General features: G+C 44.3%; 8 non-coding genes across 8 annotated transcripts; all 8 read left to right on the top strand.

Moving 5' to 3' along the window:
* Positions 1–900: 900 nt before the first annotated feature.
* On the top strand, positions 901–982 carry trnas-aga (transfer RNA serine (anticodon AGA)). Its single transcript has one exon. It is a non-coding gene; the product is annotated as a tRNA-Ser (tRNA).
* A 2,127-nt stretch (positions 983–3,109) lies between these two features.
* trnar-ucg (transfer RNA arginine (anticodon UCG)) lies at positions 3,110–3,182 on the top strand. The gene has a single exon. It is a non-coding gene; the product is annotated as a tRNA-Arg (tRNA).
* Positions 3,183–4,589: 1,407 nt separating this feature from the next.
* Positions 4,590–4,671, top strand: trnas-aga (transfer RNA serine (anticodon AGA)). Its single transcript has one exon. It is a non-coding gene; the product is annotated as a tRNA-Ser (tRNA).
* Positions 4,672–6,798: 2,127 nt separating this feature from the next.
* On the top strand, positions 6,799–6,871 carry trnar-ucg (transfer RNA arginine (anticodon UCG)). The gene has a single exon. It is a non-coding gene; the product is annotated as a tRNA-Arg (tRNA).
* Positions 6,872–8,278: 1,407 nt separating this feature from the next.
* On the top strand, positions 8,279–8,360 carry trnas-aga (transfer RNA serine (anticodon AGA)). The gene has a single exon. It is a non-coding gene; the product is annotated as a tRNA-Ser (tRNA).
* Positions 8,361–10,487: 2,127 nt separating this feature from the next.
* trnar-ucg (transfer RNA arginine (anticodon UCG)) lies at positions 10,488–10,560 on the top strand. The gene has a single exon. It is a non-coding gene; the product is annotated as a tRNA-Arg (tRNA).
* A 1,407-nt stretch (positions 10,561–11,967) lies between these two features.
* Positions 11,968–12,049, top strand: trnas-aga (transfer RNA serine (anticodon AGA)). The gene has a single exon. It is a non-coding gene; the product is annotated as a tRNA-Ser (tRNA).
* A 2,127-nt stretch (positions 12,050–14,176) lies between these two features.
* On the top strand, positions 14,177–14,249 carry trnar-ucg (transfer RNA arginine (anticodon UCG)). Its single transcript has one exon. It is a non-coding gene; the product is annotated as a tRNA-Arg (tRNA).
* Positions 14,250–14,747: the final 498 nt, after the last annotated feature.

Below are 14,747 nucleotides of genomic sequence, written 5' to 3'. Positions count from 1 at the left end.
GTACTCTCAGCACCGTGGCCCGGATCGTATTCCCGCTCATGGAATGGTTGTATTGTTCAGCTAACATATCGGTGTACCAGTACTTCTGCCGATTTTCCGATGCTAGCAGTTCATTGGTTTTGTCCAAAACATTATGAATGTTAACATAATACAAATAGCTGCAGTTGCTGGAAATCTGAGCCTAAAACGAAAATTGTTTGCGGAACGCAGAAAGACTGGCAACAGAAACATCGACTTTCCTGCTCCTCGGATGCTGCTGTGCTTTTCCAGCATTTTCTGATCTAAAATCAGGTTTCCAGCATCTGCAGTCCTCACTCCTGCCGAGTTCCTTCAGTGTCGCTGGTTCCCAATTCAAGAACTCCATCTCTGGCGGTTTCATATCTGTACCTCCATGCTGTGGAATTGAAGAGTGGAGAAAAGTAACTCACCCCCTCCATCTCTGGGGTAATTAGGGGCTGAAAGTGAATCGTATCACATTGAAGTATATCTACAAGCGACTTGATCTCTGTCTTTTATTGGGAACCATCTCTTTCATTGTAACCATCAGGAAAGACCATTTCGTTCGCTAAATAAAGAAATGAATATGTCACTAACCTTTGTTTGTTTCATGTCCAAGAATACTCAGATCAATAGCTGCCTTGATTACCTCTGCTGGTCATGTTCGCAAAGAGATCGAGCAAATTGCCAAGTGTGATTTTCCTTTCAATAAATAATTTTGACTCAATTTTGCTGCAAATATCTTTTCCTAACTTTGTGCTTTTCTTCTTTGACATTGGTGTCTCGCACCTTACAAATGACAGCAAAGGTATGAATGGAGATGGAAACATTTCACTCAAGTCAGCGGCAGCTTTCAATGAGATCACGACTGATTTGGTCAGTGCTCAGGGTGCGGTGCCGTCTGTAGTCATGGCCGAGTGGTTAAGGCGATGGATTAGAAATCCATTGGGGTCTCCCCACGTAGGTTCGAATCCTGCTGACTACGTTATCCGTGCTTTGCCGCTGGAACAATTCAAACTTCCGAAAGCGTGTTTTGCAAACCAGGCCTGTAATTTGATGAGACTTGAGAAACTCGAGTTCTTCATCAGAAATGCTCCACATTTAAAACATTATCTCTGTTTCTCTTTCCAGATACACTGCTCGACACATCGGGTTTCTGCAGTTGTTATTGAACGCCCTGAGCAGAAGTGCTGCTTTTCATTAGATTCCTTTAATCCCTTGTCCTCTGTTCTCTGACTCTGGTCATTGGCAACACTTCCTCTTGCTCGTCAGAGTGCTCATTCCCCACCGCTCCGTCTCCCATCATTACAAACAACCGCAGGAAATTGCCACTTAACCATCTTTGTTCCAAAGTGAAACTCACCAGCCTAGGAACTCTCTCCACCAAATGGGACTTCTCATCCCTGGACATGGAAAAGCCAGAGGATTGTGAAGAGATACTGTGAACATATTGTCAGTTGGCAGTTGGAAAAATGTTTAGGAAGCAAACCATATAATTTAGGCTCCAGCTTTGGAAATCTTGAGAAACTCTTTGGGAAATGGAATCACAGGAGATTGAAGAAGTGTAAATTGTCAGTCCGAGTAGAGGAAGGGACATTGACTCTGATGTTCTCGGCACAGGAATTGATCTGAGACATTGAAAGAATTCTCGCTCCCGTACGTGAGCAATACAAACTTCATCTGGACGGTGGGACAATGAAAAACTCTGGAACACTCAAGACAATATCCAAATATTGACTGAGATCACGACAGTACGAGTACGATAGATGGGTCAGTTTTTGTCCAGTGTGTGCCGGAGGGATTCCTGACACAGTATGTAGACATGCCTTCAAGGGAAGAAGCCACTTTCGATTTAGTACTGGGTAACGAGAATGGCCAGGTTTTAGATTTGGAAGTAGGTGAGCACTGTGGAGACAGCGATCACAATTCTCTCAGGTTTACTTTCGTGATGGAAAGGGATAGGTGTACTACACGGAGCAAGAGTTTCAGCTGGTGGAAGGGAAATCACGATGCAATGAGGTAAGATTTAGGAAGCGCAGAGTTGGGTAGGAAACTGTAGGGGGTGAGCACATTAAAAATGTGAAGCTTAGTCAAGGAAAAGCTCCTGTGTGTCCTCGATAAGTATGTACCTGTCAGGCAGGGAGGAAGATATAGAACGCGTGAGCCGTGGTTTACTAAGGAAGGTGGAATCCCTGGTCAAGAAGAATAAGAAGTCTTATGTTAGGACAAAACGTGAAAACTCAGTTAGAGCGCTCGAGGTTTCCAACGATCTCAGGAAAGACCTAAAAAGAGAGCTGGGAAGAGCCAGGAGGAGACATGAGAAGTTGTTGGCAGATAGGATCAGGGTTAACGCTAAGGCTTTCCATAGGTATGACAGGAATAAAAGAATGACGAGAGTTAAATTTGGGACAATCAAGGATAATAGTGGGAAGTCGTGTGTGGAGTCAGTGGAGATAGAGGAAGCACTAAATAAATATTTTTCGACAGAGTTCGCTATAGATAATGAAAATGTTGGCGAGGAAGATACAGAGATACTTGCGTCTAGACTAGAAGAGATTGAGGTTCACAAGGAAGAGATATTAGAAATACTGCAGAGTGTGAAAATAGATAAGTCAGCTGGGCCGGATGGGATCTATCTGATGTTGTTTAGCAAATGCACTGCAGGAAGGTACAAATCAAGCTGATGCTAACAACGGCTCGTTTTGAGCCGCTAATTTGCAGTGAAGTGGCGGCGCCAATAAAAGGTGTCACGCAGCTCGTCTAATTCCACATCCTGAGCTCGAAATGAGCAGATGTCTCTCGCTGAGTTTCGGCAGGGTCTTGCTTAGACGACACCATGACACGTTTTCACTGGAGTAGATCATGAAATCGCGTCGTGCATGTGAATAAAACGATGGGCACTTCCAGCAGAGAAGGAGGCGACCCTGAAGCAGGCAGCTCTGGACAAATGTTTCTCCTTTGCCAGTGAAAGGCACTGCTTCACAAATTGGAAACTTCGAAGTGAAGCAGTGTTGGTGATTATCTTCGCTGCTTGTTCACCTTTTTAATTCTGATTCCGTGAAAGTCCATGGCTTTACATATCGACATTCTGCCGTTCCTGCATGTGTCTATTGGGCCAGTAGCATAATGGATAACGCGTCTGACTTCGGATCAGAAGATTGTAGGTTCGAGTCCTACCTGGCTCGTGGGGAATGTCCCTCTTTAACCGTGCCCCTCGTTGACGCTCCCCTGCAAAGCCCTGCCGGGACGTCGCTTCTGTGCTTCCGCATTTAAAACTTGCATTTGTCTTATTGTCCATTTCAAATTCCAGCTCAACACAACGGAGACCTCTGTCGGTTTCGGAGTGCCTTTCTGTGTGTCTCCCTTTGTGGGTGAAAATGAGCATGAGTTCCTCAAAAGAGTGACAAGTCGTTGTGGAAGTGTCATACATCTGTGCCATTTAAGAACACAGGATAAAGTCATTGACATTTGCCCTGCGAACATTAGAACACACGACACTTTGGGCCAAAGTTGGAAACTGCGACTGGAATAGATGGCTCTCTGATCAGGCGGAATGGCCTTTTCCCACTTTGTAAATCTACGAAGACAAGTTGAAAATAATCTGCAACGAAAATGTTCATAAAGGGTGTTTTATTTACACTAAATACGATAGTATCTATCGCCTTGTCTTGTTATTTACTTGTGAAGATTCGGTACTCTCAGCACCGTGGCCCGGATCGTATTCCCGCTCATGGAATGGTTGTATTGTTCAGCTAACATATCGGTGTACCAGTACTTCTGCCGATTTTCCGATGCTAGCAGTTCATTGGTTTTGTCCAAAACATTATGAATGTTAACATAATACAAATAGCTGCAGTTGCTGGAAATCTGAGCCTAAAACGAAAATTGTTTGCGGAACGCAGAAAGACTGGCAACAGAAACATCGACTTTCCTGCTCCTCGGATGCTGCTGTGCTTTTCCAGCATTTTCTGATCTAAAATCAGGTTTCCAGCATCTGCAGTCCTCACTCCTGCCGAGTTCCTTCAGTGTCGCTGGTTCCCAATTCAAGAACTCCATCTCTGGCGGTTTCATATCTGTACCTCCATGCTGTGGAATTGAAGAGTGGAGAAAAGTAACTCACCCCCTCCATCTCTGGGGTAATTAGGGGCTGAAAGTGAATCGTATCACATTGAAGTATATCTACAAGCGACTTGATCTCTGTCTTTTATTGGGAACCATCTCTTTCATTGTAACCATCAGGAAAGACCATTTCGTTCGCTAAATAAAGAAATGAATATGTCACTAACCTTTGTTTGTTTCATGTCCAAGAATACTCAGATCAATAGCTGCCTTGATTACCTCTGCTGGTCATGTTCGCAAAGAGATCGAGCAAATTGCCAAGTGTGATTTTCCTTTCAATAAATAATTTTGACTCAATTTTGCTGCAAATATCTTTTCCTAACTTTGTGCTTTTCTTCTTTGACATTGGTGTCTCGCACCTTACAAATGACAGCAAAGGTATGAATGGAGATGGAAACATTTCACTCAAGTCAGCGGCAGCTTTCAATGAGATCACGACTGATTTGGTCAGTGCTCAGGGTGCGCTGCCGTCTGTAGTCATGGCCGAGTGGTTAAGGCGATGGATTAGAAATCCATTGGGGTCTCCCCACGTAGGTTCGAATCCTGCTGACTACGTTATCCGTGCTTTGCCGCTGGAACAATTCAAACTTCCGAAAGCGTGTTTTGCAAACCAGGCCTGTAATTTGATGAGACTTGAGAAACTCGAGTTCTTCATCAGAAATGCTCCACATTTAAAACATTATCTCTGTTTCTCTTTCCAGATACACTGCTCGACACATCGGGTTTCTGCAGTTGTTATTGAACGCCCTGAGCAGAAGTGCTGCTTTTCATTAGATTCCTTTAATCCCTTGTCCTCTGTTCTCTGACTCTGGTCATTGGCAACACTTCCTCTTGCTCGTCAGAGTGCTCATTCCCCACCGCTCCGTCTCCCATCATTACAAACAACCGCAGGAAATTGCCACTTAACCATCTTTGTTCCAAAGTGAAACTCACCAGCCTAGGAACTCTCTCCACCAAATGGGACTTCTCATCCCTGGACATGGAAAAGCCAGAGGATTGTGAAGAGATACTGTGAACATATTGTCAGTTGGCAGTTGGAAAAATGTTTAGGAAGCAAACCATATAATTTAGGCTCCAGCTTTGGAAATCTTGAGAAACTCTTTGGGAAATGGAATCACAGGAGATTGAAGAAGTGTAAATTGTCAGTCCGAGTAGAGGAAGGGACATTGACTCTGATGTTCTCGGCACAGGAATTGATCTGAGACATTGAAAGAATTCTCGCTCCCGTACGTGAGCAATACAAACTTCATCTGGACGGTGGGACAATGAAAAACTCTGGAACACTCAAGACAATATCCAAATATTGACTGAGATCACGACAGTACGAGTACGATAGATGGGTCAGTTTTTGTCCAGTGTGTGCGGGAGGGATTCCTGACACAGTATGTAGACATGCCTTCAAGGGAAGAAGCCACTTTCGATTTAGTACTGGGTAACGAGAATGGCCAGGTTTTAGATTTGGAAGTAGGTGAGCACTGTGGAGACAGCGATCACAATTCTCTCAGGTTTACTTTCGTGATGGAAAGGGATAGGTGTACTACACGGAGCAAGAGTTTCAGCTGGTGGAAGGGAAATCACGATGCAATGAGGTAAGATTTAGGAAGCGCAGAGTTGGGTAGGAAACTGTAGGGGGTGAGCACATTAAAAATGTGAAGCTTAGTCAAGGAAAAGCTCCTGTGTGTCCTCGATAAGTATGTACCTGTCAGGCAGGGAGGAAGATATAGAACGCGTGAGCCGTGGTTTACTAAGGAAGGTGGAATCCCTGGTCAAGAAGAATAAGAAGTCTTATGTTAGGACAAAACGTGAAAACTCAGTTAGAGCGCTCGAGGTTTCCAACGATCTCAGGAAAGACCTAAAAAGAGAGCTGGGAAGAGCCAGGAGGAGACATGAGAAGTTGTTGGCAGATAGGATCAGGGTTAACGCTAAGGCTTTCCATAGGTATGACAGGAATAAAAGAATGACGAGAGTTAAATTTGGGACAATCAAGGATAATAGTGGGAAGTCGTGTGTGGAGTCAGTGGAGATAGAGGAAGCACTAAATAAATATTTTTCGACAGAGTTCGCTATAGATAATGAAAATGTTGGCGAGGAAGATACAGAGATACTTGCGTCTAGACTAGAAGAGATTGAGGTTCACAAGGAAGAGATATTAGAAATACTGCAGAGTGTGAAAATAGATAAGTCAGCTGGGCCGGATGGGATCTATCTGATGTTGTTTAGCAAATGCACTGCAGGAAGGTACAAATCAAGCTGATGCTAACAACGGCTCGTCTTGAGCCGCTAATTTGCAGTGAAGTGGCGGCGCCAATAAAAGGTGTCACGCAGCTCGTCTAATTCCACATCCTGAGCTCGAAATGAGCAGATGTCTCTCGCTGAGTTTCGGCAGGGTCTTGCTTAGACGACACCATGACACGTTTTCACTGGAGTAGATCATGAAATCGCGTCGTGCATGTGAATAAAACGATGGGCACTTCCAGCAGAGAAGGAGGCGACCCTGAAGCAGGCAGCTCTGGACAAATGTTTCTCCTTTGCCAGTGAAAGGCACTGCTTCACAAATTGGAAACTTCGAAGTGAAGCAGTGTTGGTGATTATCTTCGCTGCTTGTTCACCTTTTTAATTCTGATTCCGTGAAAGTCCATGGCATTACATATCGACATTCTGCCGTGGCTGTGCGTGTCTTTTGGGCCAGTAGCGTAATGGATAACGCGTCTGACTTCGGATCAGAAGATTGTAGGTTCGAGTCCTACCTGGCTCGTGGGGAATGTCTCACTTTAACCGTGCCCCTCTTTGACGCTCCCCTGCAAAGCCCTGCCGGGACGTCACTTCTGTGCTTCCGCATTTAAAACTTGCATTTGTCTTATTGTCCATTTCAAATTCCAGCTCAACACAACGGAGACCTCTGTCGGTTTCGGGGTGCCTTTCTGTGTGTCTCCCTTTGTGGGTGAAAATGAGCATGAGTTCCTCAAAAGAGTGACAAGTCGTTGTGGAAGTGTCATACATCTGTGCCATTTAAGAACACAGGATAAAGTCATTGACATTTGCCCTGGGAACATTAGAACACACGACACTTTGGGCCAAAGTTGGAAACTGCGACTGGAATAGATGGCTCTCTGATCAGGCGGAATGGCCTTTTCCCACTTTGTAAATCTACGAAGACAAGTTGAAAATAATCTGCAACGAAAATGTTCATAAAGGGTGTTTTATTTACACTAAATACGATAGTATCTATCGCCTTGTCTTGTTATTTACTTGTGAAGATTCGGTACTCTCAGCACCGTGGCCCGGATCGTATTCCCGCTCATGGAATGGTTGTATTGTTCAGCTAACATATCGGTGTACCAGTACTTCTGCCGATTTTCCGATGCTAGCAGGTCATTGGTTTTGTCCAAAACATTATGAATGTTAACATAATACAAATAGCTGCAGTTGCTGGAAATCTGAGCCTAAAACGAAAATTGTTTGCGGAACGCAGAAAGACTGGCAACAGAAACATCGACTTTCCTGTTCCTCGGATGCTGCTGTGCTTTTCCAGCATTTTCTGATCTAAAATCAGGTTTCCAGCATCTGCAGTCCTCACTCCTGCCGAGTTACTTCAGTGTCGCTGGTTCCCAATTCAAGAACTCCATCTCTGGCGGTTTCATATCTGTACCTCCATGCTGTGGAATTGAAGAGTGAAGAAAAGTAACTCACCCCCTCCATCTCTGGGGTAATTAGGGGCTGAAAGTGAATCGTATCACATTGAAGTATATCTACAAGCGACTTGATCTCTGTCTTTTATTGGGAACCATCTCTTTCATTGTAACCATCAGGAAAGACCATTTCGTTCACTAAATAAAGAAATGAATATGTCACTAACCTTTGTTTGTTTCATGTCCAAGAATACTCAGATCAATAGCTCCCTTGATTACCTCTGCTGGTCATGTTCGCAAAGAGATCGAGCAAATTGCCAAGTGTGATTTTCCTTTCAATAAATAATTTTGACTCAATTTTGCTGCAAATATCTTTTCCTAACTTTGTGCTTTTCTTCTTTGACATTGGTGTCTCGCACCTTACAAATGACAGCAAAGGTATGAATGGAGATGGAAACATTTCACTCAAGTCAGCGGCAGCTTTCAATGAGATCACGACTGATTTGGTCAGTGCTCAGGGTGCGGTGCAGTCTGTAGTCATGGCCGAGTGGTTAAGGCGATGGATTAGAAATCCATTGGGGTTTCCCCACGGAGGTTCGAATCCTGCTGACTACGTTATCCGTGCTTTGCCGCTGGAACAATTCAAACTTCCGAAAGCGTGTTTTGCAAACCAGGCCTGTAATTTGATGAGACTTGAGAAACTCGAGTTCTTCATCAGAAATGCTCCACATTTAAAACATTATCTCTGTTTCTCTTTCCAGATACTACGCTCGACACATCGGGTTTCTGCAGTTGTTATTGAACGCCCTGAGCAGAAGTGCTGCTTTTCATTAGATTCCTTTAATCCCTTGTCCTCTGTTCTCTGACTCTGGTCATTGGCAACACTTCCTCTTGCTCGTCAGAGTGCTCATTCCCCACCGCTCCGTCTCCCATCATTACAAACAACCGCAGGAAATTGCCACTTAACCATCTTTGTTCCAAAGTGAAACTCACCAGCCTAGGAACTCTCTCCACCAAATGGGACTTCTCATCCCTGGACATGGAAAAGCCAGAGGATTGTGAAGAGATACTGTGAACATATTGTCAGTTGGCAGTTGGAAAAATGTTTAGGAAGCAAACCATATAATTTAGGCTCCAGCTTTGGAAATCTTGAGAAACTCTTTGGGAAATGGAATCACAGGAGATTGAAGAAGTGTAAATTGTCAGTCCGAGTAGAGGAAGGGACATTGACTCTGATGTTCTCGGCACAGGAATTGATCTGAGACATTGAAAGAATTCTCGCTCCCGTACGTGAGCAATACAAACTTCATCTGGACGGTGGGACAATGAAAAACTCTGGAACACTCAAGACAATATCCAAATATTGACTGAGATCACGACAGTACGAGTACGATAGATGGGTCAGTTTTTGTCCAGTGTGTGCGGGAGGGATTCCTGACACAGTATGTAGACATGCCTTCAAGGGAAGAAGCCACTTTCGATTTAGTACTGGGTAACGAGAATGGCCAGGTTTTAGATTTGGAAGTAGGTGAGCACTGTGGAGACAGCGATCACAATTCTCTCAGGTTTACTTTCGTGATGGAAAGGGATAGGTGTACTACACGGAGCAAGAGTTTCAGCTGGTGGAAGGGAAATCACGATGCAATGAGGTAAGATTTAGGAAGCGCAGAGTTGGGTAGGAAACTGTAGGGGGTGAGCACATTAAAAATGTGAAGCTTAGTCAAGGAAAAGCTCCTGTGTGTCCTCGATAAGTATGTACCTGTCAGGCAGGGAGGAAGATATAGAACGCGTGAGCCGTGGTTTACTAAGGAAGGTGGAATCCCTGGTCAAGAAGAATAAGAAGTCTTATGTTAGGACAAAACGTGAAAACTCAGTTAGAGCGCTCGAGGTTTCCAACGATCTCAGGAAAGACCTAAAAAGAGAGCTGGGAAGAGCCAGGAGGAGACATGAGAAGTTGTTGGCAGATAGGATCAGGGTTAACGCTAAGGCTTTCCATAGGTATGTCAGGAATAAAAGAATGACGAGAGTTAAATTTGGGACAATCAAGGATAATAGTGGGAAGTCGTGTGTGGAGTCAGTGGAGATAGAGGAAGCACTAAATAAATATTTTTCGACAGAGTTCGCTATAGATAATGAAAATGTTGGCGAGGAAGATACAGAGATACTTGCGTCTAGACTAGAAGAGATTGAGGTTCACAAGGAAGAGATATTAGAAATACTGCAGAGTGTGAAAATAGATAAGTCAGCTGGGCCGGATGGGATCTATCTGATGTTGTTTAGCAAATGCACTGCAGGAAGGTACAAATCAAGCTGATGCTAACAACGGCTCGTTTTGAGCCGCTAATTTGCAGTGAAGTGGCGGCGCCAATAAAAGGTGTCACGCAGCTCGTCTAATTCCACATCCTGAGCTCGAAATGAGCAGATGTCTCTCGCTGAGTTTCGGCAGGGTCTTGCTTAGACGACACCATGACACGTTTTCACTGGAGTAGATCATGAAATCGCGTCGTGCATGTGAATAAAACGATGGGCACTTCCAGCAGAGAAGGAGGCGACCCTGAAGCAGGCAGCTCTGGACAAATGTTTCTCCTTTGCCAGTGAAAGGCACTGCTTCACAAATTGGAAACTTCGAAGTGAAGCAGTGTTGGTGATTATCTTCGCTGCTTGTTCACCTTTTTAATTCTGATTCCGTGAAAGTCCATGGCATTACATATCGACATTCTGCCGTGGCTGTGCGTGTCTTTTGGGCCAGTAGCGTAATGGATAACGCGTCTGACTTCGGATCAGAAGATTGTAGGTTCGAGTCCTACCTGGCTCGTGGGGAATGTCTCACTTTAACCGTGCCCCTCTTTGACGCTCCCCTGCAAAGCCCTGCCGGGACGTCACTTCTGTGCTTCCGCATTTAAAACTTGCATTTGTCTTATTGTCCATTTCAAATTCCAGCTCAACACAACGGAGACCTCTGTCGGTTTCGGGGTGCCTTTCTGTGTGTCTCCCTTTGTGGGTGAAAATGAGCATGAGTTCCTCAAAAGAGTGACAAGTCGTTGTGGAAGTGTCATACATCTGTGCCATTTAAGAACACAGGATAAAGTCATTGACATTTGCCCTGGGAACATTAGAACACACGACACTTTGGGCCAAAGTTGGAAACTGCGACTGGAATAGATGGCTCTCTGATCAGGCGGAATGGCCTTTTCCCACTTTGTAAATCTACGAAGACAAGTTGAAAATAATCTGCAACGAAAATGTTCATAAAGGGTGTTTTATTTACACTAAATACGATAGTATCTATCGCCTTGTCTTGTTATTTACTTGTGAAGATTCGGTACTCTCAGCACCGTGGCCCGGATCGTATTCCCGCTCATGGAATGGTTGTATTGTTCAGCTAACATATCGGTGTACCAGTACTTCTGCCGATTTTCCGATGCTAGCAGGTCATTGGTTTTGTCCAAAACATTATGAATGTTAACATAATACAAATAGCTGCAGTTGCTGGAAATCTGAGCCTAAAACGAAAATTGTTTGCGGAACGCAGAAAGACTGGCAACAGAAACATCGACTTTCCTGTTCCTCGGATGCTGCTGTGCTTTTCCAGCATTTTCTGATCTAAAATCAGGTTTCCAGCATCTGCAGTCCTCACTCCTGCCGAGTTACTTCAGTGTCGCTGGTTCCCAATTCAAGAACTCCATCTCTGGCGGTTTCATATCTGTACCTCCATGCTGTGGAATTGAAGAGTGAAGAAAAGTAACTCACCCCCTCCATCTCTGGGGTAATTAGGGGCTGAAAGTGAATCGTATCACATTGAAGTATATCTACAAGCGACTTGATCTCTGTCTTTTATTGGGAACCATCTCTTTCATTGTAACCATCAGGAAAGACCATTTCGTTCACTAAATAAAGAAATGAATATGTCACTAACCTTTGTTTGTTTCATGTCCAAGAATACTCAGATCAATAGCTCCCTTGATTACCTCTGCTGGTCATGTTCGCAAAGAGATCGAGCAAATTGCCAAGTGTGATTTTCCTTTCAATAAATAATTTTGACTCAATTTTGCTGCAAATATCTTTTCCTAACTTTGTGCTTTTCTTCTTTGACATTGGTGTCTCGCACCTTACAAATGACAGCAAAGGTATGAATGGAGATGGAAACATTTCACTCAAGTCAGCGGCAGCTTTCAATGAGATCACGACTGATTTGGTCAGTGCTCAGGGTGCGGTGCAGTCTGTAGTCATGGCCGAGTGGTTAAGGCGATGGATTAGAAATCCATTGGGGTTTCCCCACGGAGGTTCGAATCCTGCTGACTACGTTATCCGTGCTTTGCCGCTGGAACAATTCAAACTTCCGAAAGCGTGTTTTGCAAACCAGGCCTGTAATTTGATGAGACTTGAGAAACTCGAGTTCTTCATCAGAAATGCTCCACATTTAAAACATTATCTCTGTTTCTCTTTCCAGATACACTGCTCGACACATCGGGTTTCTGCAGTTGTTATTGAACGCCCTGAGCAGAAGTGCTGCTTTTCATTAGATTCCTTTAATCCCTTGTCCTCTGTTCTCTGACTCTGGTCATTGGCAACACTTCCTCTTGCTCGTCAGAGTGCTCATTCCCCACCGCTCCGTCTCCCATCATTACAAACAACCGCAGGAAATTGCCACTTAACCATCTTTGTTCCAAAGTGAAACTCACCAGCCTAGGAACTCTCTCCACCAAATGGGACTTCTCATCCCTGGACATGGAAAAGCCAGAGGATTGTGAAGAGATACTGTGAACATATTGTCAGTTGGCAGTTGGAAAAATGTTTAGGAAGCAAACCATATAATTTAGGCTCCAGCTTTGGAAATCTTGAGAAACTCTTTGGGAAATGGAATCACAGGAGATTGAAGAAGTGTAAATTGTCAGTCCGAGTAGAGGAAGGGACATTGACTCTGATGTTCTCGGCACAGGAATTGATCTGAGACATTGAAAGAATTCTCGCTCCCGTACGTGAGCAATACAAACTTCATCTGGACGGTGGGACAATGAAAAACTCTGGAACACTCAAGACAATATCCAAATATTGACTGAGATCACGACAGTACGAGTACGATAGATGGGTCAGTTTTTGTCCAGTGTGTGCGGGAGGGATTCCTGACACAGTATGTAGACATGCCTTCAAGGGAAGAAGCCACTTTCGATTTAGTACTGGGTAACGAGAATGGCCAGGTTTTAGATTTGGAAGTAGGTGAGCACTGTGGAGACAGCGATCACAATTCTCTCAGGTTTACTTTCGTGATGGAAAGGGATAGGTGTACTACACGGAGCAAGAGTTTCAGCTGGTGGAAGGGAAATCACGATGCAATGAGGTAAGATTTAGGAAGCGCAGAGTTGGGTAGGAAACTGTAGGGGGTGAGCACATTAAAAATGTGAAGCTTAGTCAAGGAAAAGCTCCTGTGTGTCCTCGATAAGTATGTACCTGTCAGGCAGGGAGGAAGATATAGAACGCGTGAGCCGTGGTTTACTAAGGAAGGTGGAATCCCTGGTCAAGAAGAATAAGAAGTCTTATGTTAGGACAAAACGTGAAAACTCAGTTAGAGCGCTCGAGGTTTCCAACGATCTCAGGAAAGACCTAAAAAGAGAGCTGGGAAGAGCCAGGAGGAGACATGAGAAGTTGTTGGCAGATAGGATCAGGGTTAACGCTAAGGCTTTCCATAGGTATGTCAGGAATAAAAGAATGACGAGAGTTAAATTTGGGACAATCAAGGATAATAGTGGGAAGTCGTGTGTGGAGTCAGTGGAGATAGAGGAAGCACTAAATAAATATTTTTCGACAGAGTTCGCTATAGATAATGAAAATGTTGGCGAGGAAGATACAGAGATACTTGCGTCTAGACTAGAAGAGATTGAGGTTCACAAGGAAGAGATATTAGAAATACTGCAGAGTGTGAAAATAGATAAGTCAGCTGGGCCGGATGGGATCTATCTGATGTTGTTTAGCAAATGCACTGCAGGAAGGTACAAATCAAGCTGATGCTAACAACGGCTCGTTTTGAGCCGCTAATTTGCAGTGAAGTGGCGGCGCCAATAAAAGGTGTCACGCAGCTCGTCTAATTCCACATCCTGAGCTCGAAATGAGCAGATGTCTCTCGCTGAGTTTCGGCAGGGTCTTGCTTAGACGACACCATGACACGTTTTCACTGGAGTAGATCATGAAATCGCGTCGTGCATGTGAATAAAACGATGGGCACTTCCAGCAGAGAAGGAGGCGACCCTGAAGCAGGCAGCTCTGGACAAATGTTTCTCCTTTGCCAGTGAAAGGCACTGCTTCACAAATTGGAAACTTCGAAGTGAAGCAGTGTTGGTGATTATCTTCGCTGCTTGTTCACCTTTTTAATTCTGATTCCGTGAAAGTCCATGGCATTACATATCGACATTCTGCCGTGGCTGTGCGTGTCTTTTGGGCCAGTAGCGTAATGGATAACGCGTCTGACTTCGGATCAGAAGATTGTAGGTTCGAGTCCTACCTGGCTCGTGGGGAATGTCTCACTTTAACCGTGCCCCTCTTTGACGCTCCCCTGCAAAGCCCTGCCGGGACGTCACTTCTGTGCTTCCGCATTTAAAACTTGCATTTGTCTTATTGTCCATTTCAAATTCCAGCTCAACACAACGGAGACCTCTGTCGGTTTCGGGGTGCCTTTCTGTGTGTCTCCCTTTGTGGGTGAAAATGAGCATGAGTTCCTCAAAAGAGTGACAAGTCGTTGTGGAAGTGTCATACATCTGTGCCATTTAAGAACACAGGATAAAGTCATTGACATTTGCCCTGGGAACATTAGAACACACGACACTTTGGGCCAAAGTTGGAAACTGCGACTGGAATAGATGGCTCTCTGATCAGGCGGAATGGCCTTTTCCCACTTTGTAAATCTACGAAGACAAGTTGAAAATAATCTGCAACGAAAATGTTCATAAAGGGTGTTTTATTTACACTAAATACGATAGTATCTATCGCCTTGTCTTGTTATTTACTTGT

The sequence above is a fragment of the Chiloscyllium punctatum genome, chromosome 13, assembly GCF_047496795.1.
Source record: "Chiloscyllium punctatum isolate Juve2018m chromosome 13, sChiPun1.3, whole genome shotgun sequence".
Classification (NCBI taxonomy): Eukaryota; Metazoa; Chordata; class Chondrichthyes; order Orectolobiformes; family Hemiscylliidae; genus Chiloscyllium; species Chiloscyllium punctatum.
The sequence above is the reverse complement of the archived record's forward strand: the minus strand, read 5'-3'. Positions and strand labels throughout refer to the sequence as shown.